Source organism: Somniosus microcephalus, chromosome 12 (assembly GCF_052327205.1).
Source record: "Somniosus microcephalus isolate GS21.2 chromosome 12, FLI_Smic_1.0, whole genome shotgun sequence".
Classification (NCBI taxonomy): Eukaryota; Metazoa; Chordata; class Chondrichthyes; order Squaliformes; family Somniosidae; genus Somniosus; species Somniosus microcephalus.
This window is the reverse complement of record NC_140998.1, coordinates 175,597,077-175,616,895: the sequence shown is the minus strand read 5'-3', so window position 1 is coordinate 175,616,895 and position 19,819 is coordinate 175,597,077.

Below are 19,819 nucleotides of genomic sequence, written 5' to 3'. Positions count from 1 at the left end.
CAAAGCACTCGCTGCTATACACACTCCAACACACTCGAACACGCTCCAACACACTCCCAGACTCTCCAAAACAGTCGCATACACTCCGAAACCGTCCAAAACACTCATAAACACTCTCTTCTAAACAGTCACTCCAATACCCTCCAAAACACTCCAAAACCCTCCAAAACACTCGCTTCTAAACCGTCACTCCAAAACACTCCAAAACAGTCCCAAGCACTCGGAGCTCTACAAAACAGACCAAAACACTCCAAAATACTCCAAAACACTCCCCTTAAATACTGAATCCAAACCCTCCAAAACCCTCCAAAACACTCGCTTCTAAACAGTCACTCCACTACCCTCCAAAACACTCCAAAACCCTCCAAAACAATTGCTTCTAAACCGTCACACCCAAACAGACCAAAAACTCCCAAACACTCCCAAACACTCCTAAACATTCCCAAACACTCCATTCTAAACAGTCACTCCCAAACACTCCAAACACTCGCTTCAAACAGTCACTCCCAAACGCTCCCAAACACTCCCAAGCACTCCAAAACACACGCCGCTAAATACTCAATCCAAAACACTCCAAAACACTGCCAAACACCCGCTTCTAAACAGTCACTCTCAAACACTACCAAACACTCCAAAACATTTGCTTCCAAACAGGCACTCTAAAACACTACAAAACACTCCAAAACTCAAAAGCGCACCGAAAGGCTCCAAAACGCTCCAAAACACTCCTAAGCACACTAAATCTCTCCAAAACACTCCAAAACTCTAGCTTCTAAGCACATACTCCAAAACACTCCAGACCCCCAAAACACTGCAAAACACTCGCCTCTAAATACTCAATCCAAAACCCTCCAAAACACTCCAAAGCACACGCTTCTATACTGTCACTCCCATAAACTCCCAAACACTCCTAAACACTCCTAAACATCCGCTCCTAAACAGCCACTGCCAAACACTCCAGAACACTCCAAAACACTCCTAACCACTCGCAAACACTCCAGAACAGGCATAAATACTCCAAAAAACTTCGAAACACTAAAAAACACACCTGAAAACTGTATAACAGCCCAAAAGACACCAAAGCACTCGCTGCTATACACATACTCCAACAGGCTCCAACACACTCCCAAACTCTCCAAAACAGTCCCATACACTCCGTAACCTTCCAAAACACCTCATAAACACTCGCTTCTAAACAGTCACTCCACTACCCTCCAAAACACTCCAAAACCCTCCAAAACCCTCCAAAACAATCACTTCTAAACCGTCACACCCAAACAGACCAAAAACTACCAAACACGCCCAAACACTCGCTGATAAACAGTCTCTCCCAAGCACTCCCAAACACTCCCAAACATTCCCAAACACTCCATTCTAAACAGTCACTCCCAAACACTCCCAAACACTCGCTTCAAACAGTCACTCCCAAAAGCTCCCAAACACTCCCAAGCACTCCAAAACACACGCCGCTAAACACTCAATCCAAAACACTCCAAAACACTGCCAAACATCCGCTTCTAAACAGTCACTCTCAAACACTCCCAAACACTCCAAAACATTTGCTTCCAAACAGACACTCCAAAACACTACAAAACACTCCAAAACGCTCCAAAACTCAAAAGCGCACCGAAAGGCTCCAAAACGCTCCAAAACACTCCAAAGCACACCAAATCTCTCCAAAACACTCCAAAACTCTAGCTTCTAAGCAACTACTCCAAAACACTCCAGACACCCCAAAACACTCCAAAACACTCGCCCTAAATAATCAATCCAAAACCCTCCAAAACCCTCCAGAATACTCGCCTCTAAATACTGAATCGAAATCCCTCCAAAACACTCCAAAACACACGCTTCTATACTGTAACTCCCATACACTCCCAAACACTACCAAACACTCGCTTCTAAACATTCACTCCCAAACAATCCCAAACACTCCAAAACACCTTCTAAACAGACACTCCAAAACACTTTCCAAACCCTCCAAAACAGTCCCATAGATTTCGAAACCCTCCATAGCACCTCCCAGACTCGCAAACACTCCCAAACACTCGCTTCTAAACCGTCACTCACAAACACACCCAAATATCCAAAACATTCCAAAACACACCAAAGAATCCCAAACACTCCCAAACACTCGCTTCTAAACAGTCACTCCCAAATACTCCTAAACCCTCCAAAACATCCGCTCCTAAACAGTCACTGCCAAACAATCTAGAACACTCCACAACACTCCAAACCACTCGCAAACACGCCAAAACAGGCTAAAACACCCCAAAACAGTCATAAATACCCCAAAACACTTCGAATCACTCAAAAACACATCTGAAAACTGTAAAACAGCCCAAAACACACCAAAGCACTCGCTGCTATACACACTCCAACACACTCGAACACGCTCCAACACACTCCCAGACTCTCCAAAACAGTCGCATACACTCCGAAACCGTCCAAAACACTCATAAACACTCTCTTCTAAACAGTCACTCCAATACCCTCCAAAACACTCCAAAACCCTCCAAAACACTCGCTTCTAAACCGTCACTCCAAAACACTCCAAAACAGTCCCAAGCACTCGGAGCTCTACAAAACAGACCAAAACACTCCAAAATACTCCAAAACACTCCCCTTAAATACTGATCCAAACCCTCCAAAACCCTCCAAAACACTCGCTTCTAAACAGTCACTCCACTACCCTCCAAAACACTCAAAAACCCTCCAAAACAATTGCTTCTAAACCGTCACACCCAAACAGACCAAAAACTCCCAAACACTCCCAAACACTCCTAAACATTCCCAAACACTCCATTCTAAACAGTCACTCCCAAACACTCCCAAACACACGCTTCAACCAGTCACTCCCAAACGCTCCCAAACACTCCAAACACACGCCGCTAAATACTCAATCCAAAACACTCCAAAACACTGCCAAACACCCGCTTCTAAACAGTCACTCTCAAACACTACCAAACACTCCAAAACATTTGCTTCCAAACAGACACTCTAAAACACTACAAAACACTCCAAAACGCTCCAAAACTCAAAAGCGCACCGAAAGGCTCCAAAACGCTCCAAAACACTCCTAAGCACACTAAATCTCTCCAAAACACTCCAAAACTCTAGCTTCTAAGCACATACTCCAAAACACTCCAGACCCCCCAAAACACTGCAAAACACTCGCCTCTAAATACTCAATCCAAAACCCTCCAAAACACTCCAAAGCACACGCTTCTATACTGTCACTCCCATAAACTCCCAACACTCCTAAACACTCCTAAACATCCGCTCCTAAACAGCCACTGCCAAACACTCCAGAACACTCCAAAACACTCCTAACCACTCGCAAACACTCCAGAACAGGCATAAATACTCCAAAAAACTTCGAAACACTAAAAAACACACCTGAAAACTGTATAACAGCCCAAAAGACACCAAAGCACTCGCTGCTATACACATACTCCAACAGGCTCCAACACACTCCCAAACTCTCCAAAACAGTCCCATACACTCCGTAACCTTCCAAAACACTCATAAACACTCGCTTCTAAACAGTCACTCCACTACCCTCCAAAACACTCCAAAACCCTCCAAAACCCTCCAAAACAATCACTTCTAAACCGTCACACCCAAACAGACCAAAAACTACCAAACACGCCCAAACACTCGCTGATAAACAGTCTCTCCCAAGCACTCCCAAACACTCCCAAACATTCCCAAACACTCCATTCTAAACAGTCACTCCCAAACACTCCCAAACACTCGCTTCAAACAATCACTCCCAAAAGCTCCCAAACACTCCCAAGCACTCCAAAACACACGCCGCTAAACACTCAATCCAAAACACTCCAAAACACTGCCAAACATCCGCTTCTAACAGTCACTCTCAAACACTCCCAAACACTCCAAAACATTTGCTTCCAAACAGACACTCCAAAACACTACAAAACACTCCAAAACGCTCCAAAACTCAAAGCGCACCGAAAGGCTCCAAAACGCTCCAAAACACTCCAAAGCACACCAAATCTCTCCAAAACACTCCAAAACTCTAGCTTCTAAGCAACTACCCCAAAACACTCCAAAACACTCGCCCTAAATAATCAATCCAAACCCTCCAAAACCTCCAGAATACTCGCCTCTAAATACTGAATCGAAATCCCTCCAAAACACTCCAAAACACACGCTTCTATACTGTAACTCCCATACACTCCCAAACACTACCAAACACTCGCTTCTAAACATTCACTCCCAAACAATCCCAAACACTCCAAAACACGCTTCTAAACAGACACTCCAAAACACTTCCAAACCCTCCAAAACAGTCCCATAGATTTCGAAACCCTCCATAGCACCTCCCAGACTCGCAACACTCCCAAACACTCGCTTCTAAACCGTCACTCACAAACACACCCAAATAATCCAAAACATTCCAAAACACACCCAAAGAATCCCAAACACTCCCAAACACTCGCTTCTAAACAGTCCACTCCCAAATACTCCTAAACCCTCCAAAACATCCGCTCCTAAACAGTCACTGCCAAACAATCTAGAACACTCCACAACACTCAAACCACTCGCAAACACGCCAAAACAGGCTAAAACACCCCAAAACAGTCATAAATACCCCAAAACACTTCGAATCACTCAAAAACACATCTGAAAACTGTAAAACAGCCCAAAACACACCAAAGCACTCGCTGCTATACACACTCCAACACACTCGAACACGCTCAACACACTCCCAGACTCTCCAAAACAGTCGCATACACTCCGAAACCGTCCAAAACACTCATAAACACTCTCTTCTAAACAGTCACTCCAATACCCTCCAAAACACTCCAAAACCCTCCAAAACACTCGCTTCTAAACCGTCACTCCAAAACACTCCAAAACAGTCCCAAGCACTCGGAGCTCTACAAAACAGACCAAAACACTCCAAAATACTCCAAAACACTCCCCTTAAATACTGAATCCAAACCCTCCAAAACCCTCCAAAACACTCGCTTCTAAACAGTCACTCCACTACCCTCCAAAACACTCCAAAACCCTCCAAAACAATCGCTTCTAAACCGTCCACACCCAAACAGACCAAAAACTCCCAAACACTCCCAAACACTCCTAAACATTCCCAAACACTCCATTCTAAACAGTCACTCCCAAACACTCCCAAACACTCGCTTCAACAGTCACTTCCAAAGGCTCCCAAACACTCCCAAGCACTCCAAAAACACACGCCGCTAAATACTCAATCCAAAACACTCCAAAACACTGCCAAACACCCGCTTCTAAACAGTCACTCTCAACACTACCAAACACTCCAAAACATTTGCTTCAAACAGACACTCTAAAACACTACAAAACACTCCAAAACGCTCCAAAACTCAAAAGCGCACCGAAAGGCTCCAAAACGCTCCAAAACACTCCTAAGCACACTAAATCTCTCCAAAACACTCCAAAACTCTAGCTTCTAAGCACATACTCCAAAACACTCCAGACCCCCCAAAACACTGCAAAACACTCGCCTCTAAATACTCAATCCAAAACCCTCCAAAACACTCCAAAGCACACGCTTCTATACTGTCACTCCCATAAACTCCCAAACACTCCTAAACACTCCTAAACATCCGCTCCTAAACAGCCACTGCCAAACACTCCAGAACACTCCAAAACACTCCTAACCACTCGCAAACACTCCAGAACAGGCATAAATACTCCAAAAAACTTCGAAACACTAAAAACACACCTGAAAAACTGTATAACAGCCAAAAGACACAAAGCACTCGCTGCTATACACATACTCCAACAGGCTCCAACACACTCCCAAACTCTCCAAAACAGTCCCATACACTCCGTAACCTTCCAAAACACTCATAAACACTCGCTTCTAAACAGTCACTCCACTTACCCTCCAAAACACTCCAAAACCCTCCAAAACCCTCCAAAACAATCACTTCTAAACGTCACACCCAAACAGACCAAAAACTACCAAACACGCCCAAACACTCGCTGATAAACAGTCTCTCCCAAGCACTCCCAAACACTCCAAACATTCCCAAACACTCCATTCTAAACAGTCACTCCCAAACACTCCCAAACACTCGCTTCAAACAGTCACTCCCAAAAGCTCCCAAACACTCCCAAGCACTCCAAAACACACGCCGCTAAACACTCAATCCAAAACACTCCAAAACACTGCCAAACATCCGCTTCTAAACAGTCACTCTCAAACACTCCAAAACATTTGCTTCCAAACAGACACTCCAAAACACTACAAAACACTCCAAAACGCTCCAAAACTCAAAAGCGGACCGAAAGGCTCCAAACGCTCCAAAACACTCCAAAGCACACCAAATCTCTCCAAAACACTCCAAACTCTAGCTTCTAAGCAACTACTCCAAAACACTCCAGACACCCCAAAACACTCCAAAACACTCGCCCTAAATAATCAATCCAAAACCCTCCAAAACCCTCCAGAATACTCGCCTCTAAATACTGAATCGAAATCCCTCCAAAACACTCCAAAACACACGCTTCTATACTGTAACTCCCATACACTCCCAAACACTACCAAACACTCGCTTCTAAACATTCACTCCCAAACAATCCCAAACACTCCAAAACACGCTTCTAAACAGACACTCCAAAACACTTCCAAACCCTCCAAAACAGTCCCATAGATTTCGAAACCCTCCATAGCACCTCCCAGACTCGCAAACACTCCCAAACACTCGCTTCTAAACCATCACTCACAAACACACCCAAATAATCCAAAACATTCCAAAACACACCCAAAGAATCCCAAACACTCCCAAACACTCGCTTCTAAACAGTCACTCCCAAACACTCCTAAACCCTCCAAAACATCCGCTCCTAAACAGTCACTGCCAAACACTCTAGAACACTCCACAACACTCCAAACCACTCGCAAACACGCCAAAACAGGCTAAAACACCCCAAAACAGTCATAAATACCCCAAAACACTTCGAATCACTCAAAAACACATCTGAAAACTGTAAAACAGCCCAAAACACACCAAAGCACTCGCTGCTATACACACTCCAACACACTCGAACACGCTCCAACACACTCCCAGACACTCCAAAACAGTCGCATACACTCCGAAACCGTCCAAAACACTCCAAAACCCTCCAAAACACTCGCTTCTAAACCGTCACTCCAAAACACTCCAAAACAGTCCCAAGCACTCGGAGCTCTACAAAACAGACCAAAACACTCCAAAATACTCCAAAACACTCCCCTTAAATACTGAATCCAAACCCTCCAAAACCCTCCAAAACACTCGCTTCTAAACAGTCACTCCACTACCCTCCAAAACCCTCCAAAACCCTCCAAAACAATTGCTTCTAAACCGTCACACCCAAACAGACCAAAAACTCCCAAACACTCCTAAACATTCCCAAACACTCCATTCTAAACAGTCACTCCCAAACACTCCCAAACACTCGCTTCAAACAGTCACTCCCAAACGCTCCCAAACACTCCCAAGCACTCCAAATCACACGCCGCTAAATACTCAATCCAAAACACTCCAAAACACTGCCAAACACCCGCTTCTAAACAGTCACTCTCAAACACTACCAAACACTCCAAAACATTTGCTTCCAAACAGGCACTCTAAAACACTACAAAACACTCCAAAACGCTCCAAAACTCAAAAGCGCACCGAAAGGCTCCAAAACGCTCCAAAACACTCCTAAGCACACTAAATCTCTCCAAAACACTCCAAAACTCTAGCTTCTAAGCACATACTCCAAAACACTCCAGACCCCCCAAAACACTGCAAAACACTCGCCTCTAAATACTCAATCCAAAACCCTCCAAAACACTCCAAAGCACACGCTTCTATACTGTCACTCCCATAAACTCCCAAACACTCCTAAACACTCCTAAACATCCGCTCCTAAACAGCCACTGCCAAACACTCCAGAACACTCCAAAACACTCCTAACCACTCGCAAACACTCCAGAACAGGCATAAATACTCCAAAAAACTTCGAAACACTAAAAAACACACCTGAAAACTGTATAACAGCCCAAAAGACACCAAAGCACTCGCTGCTATACACATACTCCAACAGGCTCCAACACACTCCCAAACTCTCCAAAACAGTCCCATACACTCCGTAACCTTCCAAAACACTCATAAACACTCGCTTCTAAACAGTCACTCCATTACCCTCCAAAACACTCCAAAACCCTCCAAAACCCTCCAAAACAATCACTTCTAAACCGTCACACCCAAACAGACCAAAAACTACCAAACACGCCCAAACACTCGCTGATAAACAGTCTCTCCCAAGCACTCCCAAACACTCCCAAACATTCCCAAACACTCCATTCTAAACAGTCACTCCCAAACACTCCCAAACACTCGCTTCAAACAGTCACTCCCAAACGCTCCCAAACACTCCAAAACACACGCCGCTAAATACTCAATCCAAAACACTCCAAAACACTGCCAAACACCCGCTTCTAAACAGTCACTCTCAAACACTCCCAAACACTCCAAAACATTTGCTTCCAAACAGACACTCCAAAACACTACAAAACACTCCAAAACGCTCCAAAACTCAAAAGCGCACCGAAAGGCTCCAAAACGCTCCAAAACACTCCAAAGCACGCCAAATCTCTCCAAAACACTCCAAAACTCTAGCTTCTAAGCACATACTCCAAAACACTCCAGACACCCCAAAACACTCCAAAACACTCGCCTCTAAATACTGAATCGAAATCCCTCCAAAACACTCCAAAACACACGCTTCTATACTGTAACTCCCATACACTCCCAAACACTACCAAACACTCGCTTCTAAACATTCACTCCCAAACAATCCCAAACACTCCAAAACACGCTTCTAAACAGACACTCCAAAACACTTCCAAACCCTCCAAAACAGTCCCATAGATTTCGAAACCCTCCATAGCACCTCCCAGACTCGCAAACACTCCCAAACACTCGCTTCTAAACCGTCACTCACAAACACACCCAAATAATCCAAAACATTCAAAACACACCCAAAGAATCCCAAACACTCCCAAACACTCGCTTCTAAACAGTCACTCCCAAACACTCCTAAACCCTCCAAAACATCCGCTCCTAAACAGTCACTGCCAAACACTCTAGAACACTCCACAACACTCCAAACCACTCGCAAACACGCCAAAACAGGCTAAAACACCCCAAAACAGTCATAAATACCCCAAAACACTTCGAATCACTCAAAAACACATCTGAAAACTGTAAAACAGCCCAAAACACACCAAAGCACTCGCTGCTATACACACTCCAACACACTCGAACACGCTCCAACACACTCCCAGACTCTCCAAAACAGTCGCATACACTCCGAAACCGTCCAAAACACTCATAAACACTCTCTTCTAAACAGTCACTCCAATACCCTCCAAAACACTCCAAAACCCTCCAAAACACTCGCTTCTAAACCGTCACTCCAAAACACTCCAAAACAGTCCCAAGCACTCGGAGCTCTACAAAACAGACCAAAACACTCCAAAATACTCCAAAACACTCCCCTTAAATACTGAATCCAAACCCTCCAAAACCCTCCAAAACACTCGCTTCTAAACAGTCACTCCACTACCCTCCAAAACACTCCAAAACCCTCCAAAACAATTGCTTCTAAACCGTCACACCCAAACAGACCAAAAACTCCCAAACACTCCCAAACACTCCTAAACATTCCCAAACACTCCATTCTAAACAGTCACTCCCAAACACTCCCAAACACTCGCTTCAAACAGTCACTCCCAAACGCTCCCAAACACTCCCAAGCACTCCAAATCACACGCCGCTAAATACTCAATCCAAAACACTCCAAAACACTGCCAAACACCCGCTTCTAAACAGTCACTCTCAAACACTACCAAACACTCCAAAACATTTGCTTCCAAACAGGCACTCTAAAACACTACAAAACACTCCAAAACGCTCCAAAACTCAAAAGCGCACCGAAAGGCTCCAAAACGCTCCAAAACACTCCTAAGCACACTAAATCTCTCCAAAACACTCCAAAACTCTAGCTTCTAAGCACATACTCCAAAACACTCCAGACCCCCCAAAACACTGCAAAACACTCGCCTCTAAATACTCAATCCCAAAACACTCCAAAGCACACGCTTCTATACTGTCACTCCATAAACTCCCAAACACTCCTAAACACTCCTAAACATCCGCTCCTAAACAGCCACTGCCAAACACTCCAGAACACTCCAAAACACTCCTAACCACTCGCAAACACTCCAGAACAGGCATAAATACTCCAAAAAACTTCGAAACACTAAAAAACACACCTGAAAACTGTATAACAGCCCAAAAGACACCAAAGCACTCGCTGCTATACACATACTCCAACAGGCTCCAACACACTCCCAAACTCTCCAAAACAGTCCCATACACTCCGTAACCTTCCAAAACACTCATAATCACTCGCTTCTAAACAGTCACTCCACTACCCTCCAAAACACTCCAAAACCCTCCAAAACCCTCCAAAACAATCACTTCTAAACCGTCACACCCAAACAGACCAAAACTACCAAACACGCCCAAACACTCGCTGATAAACAGTCTCTCCCAAGCACTCCCAAACACTGCCAACCATTCCCAAACACTCCATTCTAAACAGTCACTCCCAAACGCTCCCAAACACTCCAAAACACACGCCGCTAAATACTCAATCCAAAACACTCCAAAACACTGCCAAACACCCGCTTCTAAACAGTCACTCTCAAACACTCCCAAACACTCCAAAACATTTGCTTCCAAACAGACACTCCAAAACACTACAAAACACTCCAAAACGCTCCAAAACTCAAAAGCGCACCGAAAGGCTCCAAAACGCTCCAAAACACTCCAAAGCACACCAAATCTCTCCAAAACACTCCAAAACTCTAGCTTCTAAGCACATACTCCAAAACACTCCAGACACCCCAAAACACTCCAAAACACTCGCCTCTAAATACTGAATCGAAATCCCTCCAAAACACTCCAAAACACACGCTTCTATACTGTAACTCCCATACACTCCCAAACACTACCAAACACTCGCTTCTAAACATTCACTCCCAAACAATCCCAAACACTCCAAAACACGCTTCTAAACAGACACTCCAAAACACTTCCAAACCCTCCAAAACAGTCCCATAGATTTCGAAACCCTCCATAGCACCTCCCAGACTCGCAAACACTCCCAAACACTCGCTTCTAAACCGTCACTCACAAACACACCCAAATAATCCAAAACATTCCAAAACACACCCAAAGAATCCCAAACACTCCCAAACACTCGCTTCTAAACAGTCACTCCCAAACACTCCTAAACCCTCCAAAACATCCGCTCCTAAACAGTCACTGCCAAACACTCTAGAACACTCCACAACACTCCAAACCACTCGCAAACACGCCAAAACAGGCTAAAACACCCCAAAACAGTCATAAATACCCCAAAACACTTCGAATCACTCAAAAACACATCTGAAAACTGTAAAACAGCCCAAAACACACCAAAGCACTCGCTGCTATACACACTCCAACACACTCGAACACGCTCCAACACACTCCCAGACTCTCCAAAACAGTCGCATACACTCCGAAACCGTCCAAAACACTCATAAACACTCTCTTCTAAACAGTCACTCCAATACCCTCCAAAACACTCCAAAACCCTCCAAAACACTCGCTTCTAAACCGTCACTCCAAAACACTCCAAAACAGTCCCAAGCACTCGGAGCTCTACAAAACAGACCAAAACACTCCAAAATACTCCAAAACACTCCCCTTAAATACTGAATCCAAACCCTCCAAAACCCTCCAAAACACTCGCTTCTAAACAGTCACTCCACTACCCTCCAAAACACTCCAAAACCCTCCAAAACAATTGCTTCTAAACCGTCACACCCAAACAGACCAAAAACTCCCAAACACTCCCAAACACTCCTAACATTCCCAAACACTCCATTCTAAACAGTCACTCCCAAACACTCCCAAACACTCGCTTCAAACAGTCACTCCCAAACGCTCCCAAACACTCCCAAGCACTCCAAATCACACGCCGCTAAATACTCAATCCAAAACACTCCAAAACACTGCCAAACACCCGCTTCTAAACAGTCACTCTCAAACACTACCAAACACTCCAAAACATTTGCTTCCAAACAGGCACTCTAAAACACTACAAAACACTCCAAAACGCTCCAAAACTCAAAAGCGCACCGAAAGGCTCCAAAACGCTCCAAAACACTCCTAAGCACACTAAATCTCTCCAAAACACTCCAAAACTCTAGCTTCTAAGCACATACTCCAAAACACTCCAGACCCCCAAAACACTGCAAAACACTCGCCTCTAAATACTCAATCCAAAACCCTCCAAAACACTCCAAAGCACACGCTTCTATACTGTCACTCCCATAAACTCCCAAACACTCCTAAACACTCCTAAACATCCGCTCCTAAACAGCCACTGCCAAACACTCCAGAACACTCCAAAACACTCCTAACCACTCGCAAACACTCCAGAACAGGCATAAATACTCCAAAAAACTTCGAAACACTAAAAAACACACCTGAAAACTGTATAACAGCCCAAAAGACACCAAAGCACTCGCTGCTATACACATACTCCAACAGGCTCCAACACACTCCCAAACTCTCCAAAACAGTCCCATACACTCCGTAACCTTCCAAAACACTCATAAACACTCGCTTCTAAACAGTCACTCCACTACCCTCCAAAACACTCCAAAACCCTCCAAAACCCTCCAAAACAATCACTTCTAAACCGTCACACCCAAACAGACCAAAAAACTACCAAACACGCCCAAACACTCGCTGATAAACAGTCTCTCCCAAGCACTCCCAAACACTCCCAAACATTCCCAAACACTCCATTCTAAACAGTCACTCCCAAACACTCCCAAACACTCGCTTCAAACACTCCAAAACACACGCCGCTAAATACTCAATCCAAAACACTCCAAAACACTGCCAAACACCGCTTCTAAACAGTCACTCTCAAACACTCCCAAACACTCCAAAACATTTGCTTCCAAACAGACACTCCAAAACACTACAAAACACTCCAAAACGCTCCAAAACTCAAAAGCGCACCGAAAGGCTCCAAAACGCTCCAAAACACTCCAAAGCACACCAAATCTCTCCAAAACACTCCAAAACTCTAGCTTCTAAGCACATACTCCAAAACACTCCAGACACCCCAAAACACTCCAAAACACTCGCCTCTAAATACTGAATCGAAATCCCTCCAAAACACTCCAAAACACACGCTTCTATACTGTAACTCCCATACACTCCCAAACACTACCAAACACTCGCTTCTAAACATTCACTCCCAAACAATCCCAAACACTCCAAAACACGCTTCTAAACAGACACTCCAAAACACTTCCAAACCCTCCAAACAGTCCCATAGATTTCGAAACCCTCCATAGCACCTCCCAGACTCGCAAACACTCCCAAACACTCGCTTCTAAACCGTCACTCACAAACACACCCAAATAATCCAAAACATTCCAAAACACACCCAAAGAATCCCAAACACTCCCAAACACTCGCTTCTAAACAGTCACTCCAAACACTCCTAAACCCTCCAAAACATCCGCTCCTAAACAGTCACTGCCAAACACTCTAGAACACTCCACAACACTCCAAACCACTCGCAAACACGCCAAAACAGGCTAAAACACCCCAAAACAGTCATAAATACCCCAAAACACTTCGAATCACTCAAAAACACATCTGAAAACTGTAAAACAGCCCAAAACACACCAAAGCACTCGCTGCTATACACACTCCAACACACTCGAACACGCTCCAACACACTCCAGACTCTCCAAAACAGTCGCATACACTCCGAAACCGTCCAAAACACTCATAAACACTCTCTTCTAAACAGTCACTCCAATACCCTCCAAAACACTCCAAAACCCTCCAAAACACTCGCTTCTAAACCGTCACTCCAAAACACTCCAAAACAGTCCCAAGCACTCGGAGCTCTACAAAACAGACCAAAAAACTCCAAAATACTCCAAAACACTCCCTTAAATACTGAATCCAAACCCTCCAAAACCCTCCAAAACACTCGCTTCTAAACAGTCACTCCACTACCCTCCAAAACACTCCAAAACCCTCCAAAACAATTGCTTCTAAACCGTCACACCCAAACAGACCAAAAACTCCCAAACACTCCCAAACACTCCTAAACATTCCCAAACACTCCATTCTAAACAGTCACTCCCAAACACTCCCAAACACTCGCTTCAAACAGTCACTCCCAAACGCTCCAAACACTCCCAAGCACTCCAATCACACGCCGCTAAATACTCAATCCAAAACACTCCAAAACACTGCCAAACACCCGCTTCTAAACAGTCACTCTCAAACACTCCAAACACTGCAAAACATTTGCTTCCAAACAGACACTCCAAAACACTACAAAACACTCCAAAACGCTCCAAAACTCAAAAGCGCACCGAAAGGCTCCAAAACGCTCCAAAACACTCCAAAGCACACCAAATCTCTCCAAAACACTCCAAAACTCTAGCTTCTAAGCACATACTCCAAAACACTCCAGACACCCCAAAACACTCCAAAACACTCGCCTCTAAATACTGAATCGAAATCCCTCCAAAACACTCCAAAACACACGCTTCTATACTGTAACTCCCATACACTCCCAAACACTACCAAACACTCGCTTCTAAACATTCACTCCCAAACAATCCCAAACACTCCAAAGCACGCTTCTAAACAGACACTCCAAAACACTTCCAAACCCTCCAAAACAGTCCCATAGATTTCGAAACCCTCCATAGCACCTCCCAGACTCGCAAACACTCCCAAACACTCGCTTCTAAACCGTCACTCACAAACACACCCAAATAATCCAAAACATTCCAAAACACACCCAAAGAATCCCAAACACTCCCAAACACTCGCTTCTAAACAGTCACTCCCAAACACTCCTAAACCCTCCAAAACATCCGCTCCTAAACAGTCACTGCCAAACACTCTAGAACACTCCACAACACTCCAAACCACTCGCAAACACGCCAAAACAGGCTAAAACACCCCAAAACAGTCATAAATACCCCAAAACACTTCGAATCACTCAAAAACACATCTGAAAACTGTAAAACAGCCCAAAACACACCAAAGCACTCGCTGCTATACACACTCCAACACACTCGAACACGCTCCAACACACTCCCAGACTCTCCAAAACAGTCGCATACACTCCGAAACCGTCCAAAACACTCATAAACACTCTCTTCTAAACAGTCACTCCAATACCCTCCAAAACACTCCAAAACCCTCCAAAACACTCGCTTCTAAACCGTCACTCCAAAACACTCCAAAACAGTCCCAAGCACTCGGAGCTCTACAAAACAGACCAAAACACTCCAAAATACTCCAAAACACTCCCCTTAAATACTGAATCCAAACCCTCCAAAACCCTCCAAAACACTCGCTTCTAAACAGTCACTCCACTACCCTCCAAAACACTCCAAAACCCTCCAAAACAATTGCTTCTAAACCGTCACACCCAAACAGACCAAAAACTCCCAAACACTCCCAAACACTCGCTTCAAACAGTCACTCCCAAACGCTCCCAAACACTCCCAAGCACTCCAAAACACACGCCGCTAAATACTCAATCCAAAACACTCCAAAACACTGCCAAACACCCGCTTCTAAACAGTCACTCTCAAACACTACCAAACACTCCAAAACATTTGCTTCCAAACAGACACTCTAAAACACTACAAAACACTCCAAAACGCTCCAAAACTCAAAAGCGCACCGAAAGGCTCCAAAACGCTCCAAAACACTCCTAAGCACACTAAATCTCTCCAAAACACTCCAAAACTCTAGCTTCTAAGCACATACTCCAAAACACTCCAGACCCCCCAAAACACTGCAAAACACTCGCCTCTAAATACTCAATCCAAAACCCTCCAAAACACTCCAAAGCACACGCTTCTATACTGTCACTCCCATAAACTCCCAAACACTCCTAAACACTCCTAAACATCCGCTCCTAAACAGCCACTGCCAAACACTCCAGAACACTCCAAAACACTCCTAACCACTCGCAAACACTCCAGAACAGGCATAAATACTCCAAAAAACTTCGAAACACTAAAAAACACACCTGAAAACTGTATAACAGCCCAAAAGACACCAAAGCACTCGCTGCTATACACATACTCCAACAGGCTCCAACACACTCCCAAACTCTCCAAAACAGTCCCATACACTCCGTAACCTTCCAAAACACTTATAAATACTCGCTTCTAAACAGTCACTCCACTACCCTCCAAAACACTCCAAAACCCTCCAAAACCCTCCAAAACAATCACTTCTAAACCGTCACACCCAAACAGACCAAAAACTACCAAACACGCCCAAACACTCGCTGATAAACAGTCTCTCCCAAGCACTCCCAAACACTCCCAAACATTCCCAAACACTCCATTCTAAACAGTCACTCCCAAACACTCCCAAACACTCGCTTCAAACAGTCACTCCCAAACGCTCCCAAACACTCCAAAACACACGCCGCTAAATACTCAATCCAAAACACTCCAAAACACTGCCAAACACCCGCTTCTAAACAGTCACTCTCAAACACTCCCAAACACTCCAAAACATTTGCTTCCAAACAGACACTCCAAAACACTACAAAACACTCCAAAACGCTCCAAAACTCAAAAGCGCACCGAAAGGCTCCAAAACGCTCCAAAACACTCCAAAGCACACCAAATCTCTCCAAAACACTCCAAAACTCTAGCTTCTAAGCACATACTCCAAAACACTCCAGACACCCCAAAACACTCCAAAACACTCGCCTCTAAATACTGAATCGAAATCCCTCCAAAACACTCCAAAACACACGCTTCTATACTGTAACTCCCATACACTCCCAAACACTACCAAACACTCGCTTCTAAACATTCACTCCCAAACAATCCCAAACACTCCAAAACACGCTTCTAAACAGACACTCCAAAACACTTCCAAACCCTCCAAAACAGTCCCATAGATTTCGAAACCCTCCATAGCACCTCCCAGACTCGCAAACACTCCCAAACACTCGCTTCTAAACCGTCACTCACAAACACACCCAAATAATCCAAAACATTCCAAAGCACACCCAAAGAATCCCAAACACTCCCAAACACTCGCTTCTAAACAGTCACTCCCAAACACTCCTAAACCCTCCAAAACATCCGCTCCTAAACAGTCACTGCCAAACACTCTAGAACACTCCACAACACTCCAAACCACTCGCAAACACCCCAAAACAGGCTAAAACACCCCAAAACAGTCATAAATACCCCAAAACACTTCGAATCACTCAAAAACACATCTGAAAACTGTAAAACAGCCCAAAACACACCAAAGCACTCGCTGCTATACACACTCCAACACACTCGAACACGCTCCAACAAACTCCCAGACTCTCCAAAACAGTCGCATACACTCCGAAACCGTCCAAAACACTCATAAACACTCTCTTCTAAACAGTCACTCCAATACCCTCCAAAACACTCCAAAACCCTCCAAAACACTCGCTTCTAAACCGTCACTCCAAAACACTCCAAAACAGTCCCAAGCAATCGGAGCTCTACAAAACAGACCAAAACACTCCAAAATACTCCAAAACACTCCCCTTAAATACTGAATCCAAACCCTCCAAAACCCTCCAAAACACTCGCTTCTAAACAGTCACTCCACTACCCTCCAAAACACTCCAAAACCCTCCAAAACAATTGCTTCTAAACCGTCACACCCAAACAGACCAAAAACTCCCAAACACTCCCAAACACTCCCAAACAGTCGCTTCAAACAGTCACTCCCAAACGCTCCCAAACACTCCCAAGCACTCCAAAACACACGCCGCTAAATACTCAATCCAAAACACTCCAAAACACTGCCAAACACCCGCTTCTAAACAGTCACTCTCAAACACTACCAAACACTCGAAAACATTTGCTTCCAAACAGACACTCTAAAACACTACAAAACACTCCAAAACGCTCCAAAGCTCAAAAGCGCACCGAAAGGCTCCAAAACGCTCCAAAACACTCCTAAGCACACTAAATCTCTCCAAAACACTCCAAAACTCTAGCTTCTAAGCACATACTCCAAAACACTCCAGACCCCCCAAAACACTGCAAAACACTCGCCTCTAAATACTCAATCCAAAACCCTCCAAAACACTCCAAAGCACACGCTTCTATACTGTCACTCCCATAAACTCCCAAACACTCCTAAACACTCCTAAACATCCGCTCCTAAACAGCCACTGCCAAACACTCCAGAACACTCCAAAACACTCCTAACCACTCGCAAACACTCCAGAACAGGCATAAATACTCCAAAAAACTTCGAAACACTAAAAAACACACCTGAAAACTGTATAACAGCCCAAAAGACACCAAAGCACTCGCTGCTATACACATACTCCAACAGGCTCGAACACACTCCCAAACTCTCCAAAACAGTCCCATACACTCCGTAACCTTCCAAAACACTCATAAACACTCGCTTCTAAACAGTCACTCCACTACCCTGCAAAACACTCCAAAACCCTCCAAAACCCTCCAAAACAATCACTTCTAAACCGTCACACCCAAACAGACCAAAAACTACCAAACACGCCCAAACACTCGCTGATAAACAGTCTCTCCCAAGCACTCCCAAACACTCCCAAACATTCCCAAACACTCCATTCTAAACAGTCACTCCCAAACACTCCCAAACACTCGCTTCAAACAGTCACTCCCAAATGCTCCCAAACACTCCAAAACACACGCCGCTAAATACTCAATCCAAAACACTCCAAAACACTGCCAAACACCCGCTTCTAAACAGTCACTCTCAAACACTCCCAAACACTCCAAAACATTTGCTTCCAAACAGACACTCCAAAACACTACAAAACACTCCAAAACGCTCCAAAACTCAAAAGCGCACCGAAAGGCTCCAAAACGCTCCAAAACACTCCAAAGCACACCAAATCTCTCCAAAACACTCCAAAACTCTAGCTTCTAAGCACATACTCCAAAACACTCCAGACACCCCAAAACACTCCAAAACACTCGCCTCTAAATACTGAATCGAAATCCCTCCAAAACACTCCAAAACACACGCTTCTATACTGTAACTCCCATACACTCCCAAACACTACCAAACACTCGCTTCTAAACATTCACTCCCAAACAATCCCAAACACTCCAAAACACGCTTCTAAACAGACACTCCAAAACACTTCCAAACCCTCCAAAACAGTCCCATAGATTTCGAAACCCTCCATAGCACCTCCCAGACTCGCAAACTCTCCCAAACACTCGCTTCTAAACCGTCACTCTCAAACACACCCAAATAATCCAAAACATTCCAAAACACACCCAAAGAATCCCAAACACTCCCAAACACTCGCTTCTAAACAGTCACTCCCAAACACTCCTAAACCCTCCAAAACATCCGCTCCTAAACAGTCACTGCCAAACACTCTAGAACACTCCACAACACTCCAAACCACTCGCAAACACGCCAAAACAGGCTAAAACACCCCAAAACAGTCATAAATACCCCAAAACACTTCGAATCACTCAAAAACACATCTGAAAACTGTAAAACAGCCCAAAACACAGCAAAGCACTCGCTGCTATACACACTCCAACACACTCGAACACGCTCCAACACACTCCCAGACTCTCCAAAACAGTCGCATACACTCCGAAACCGTCCAAAACACTCAT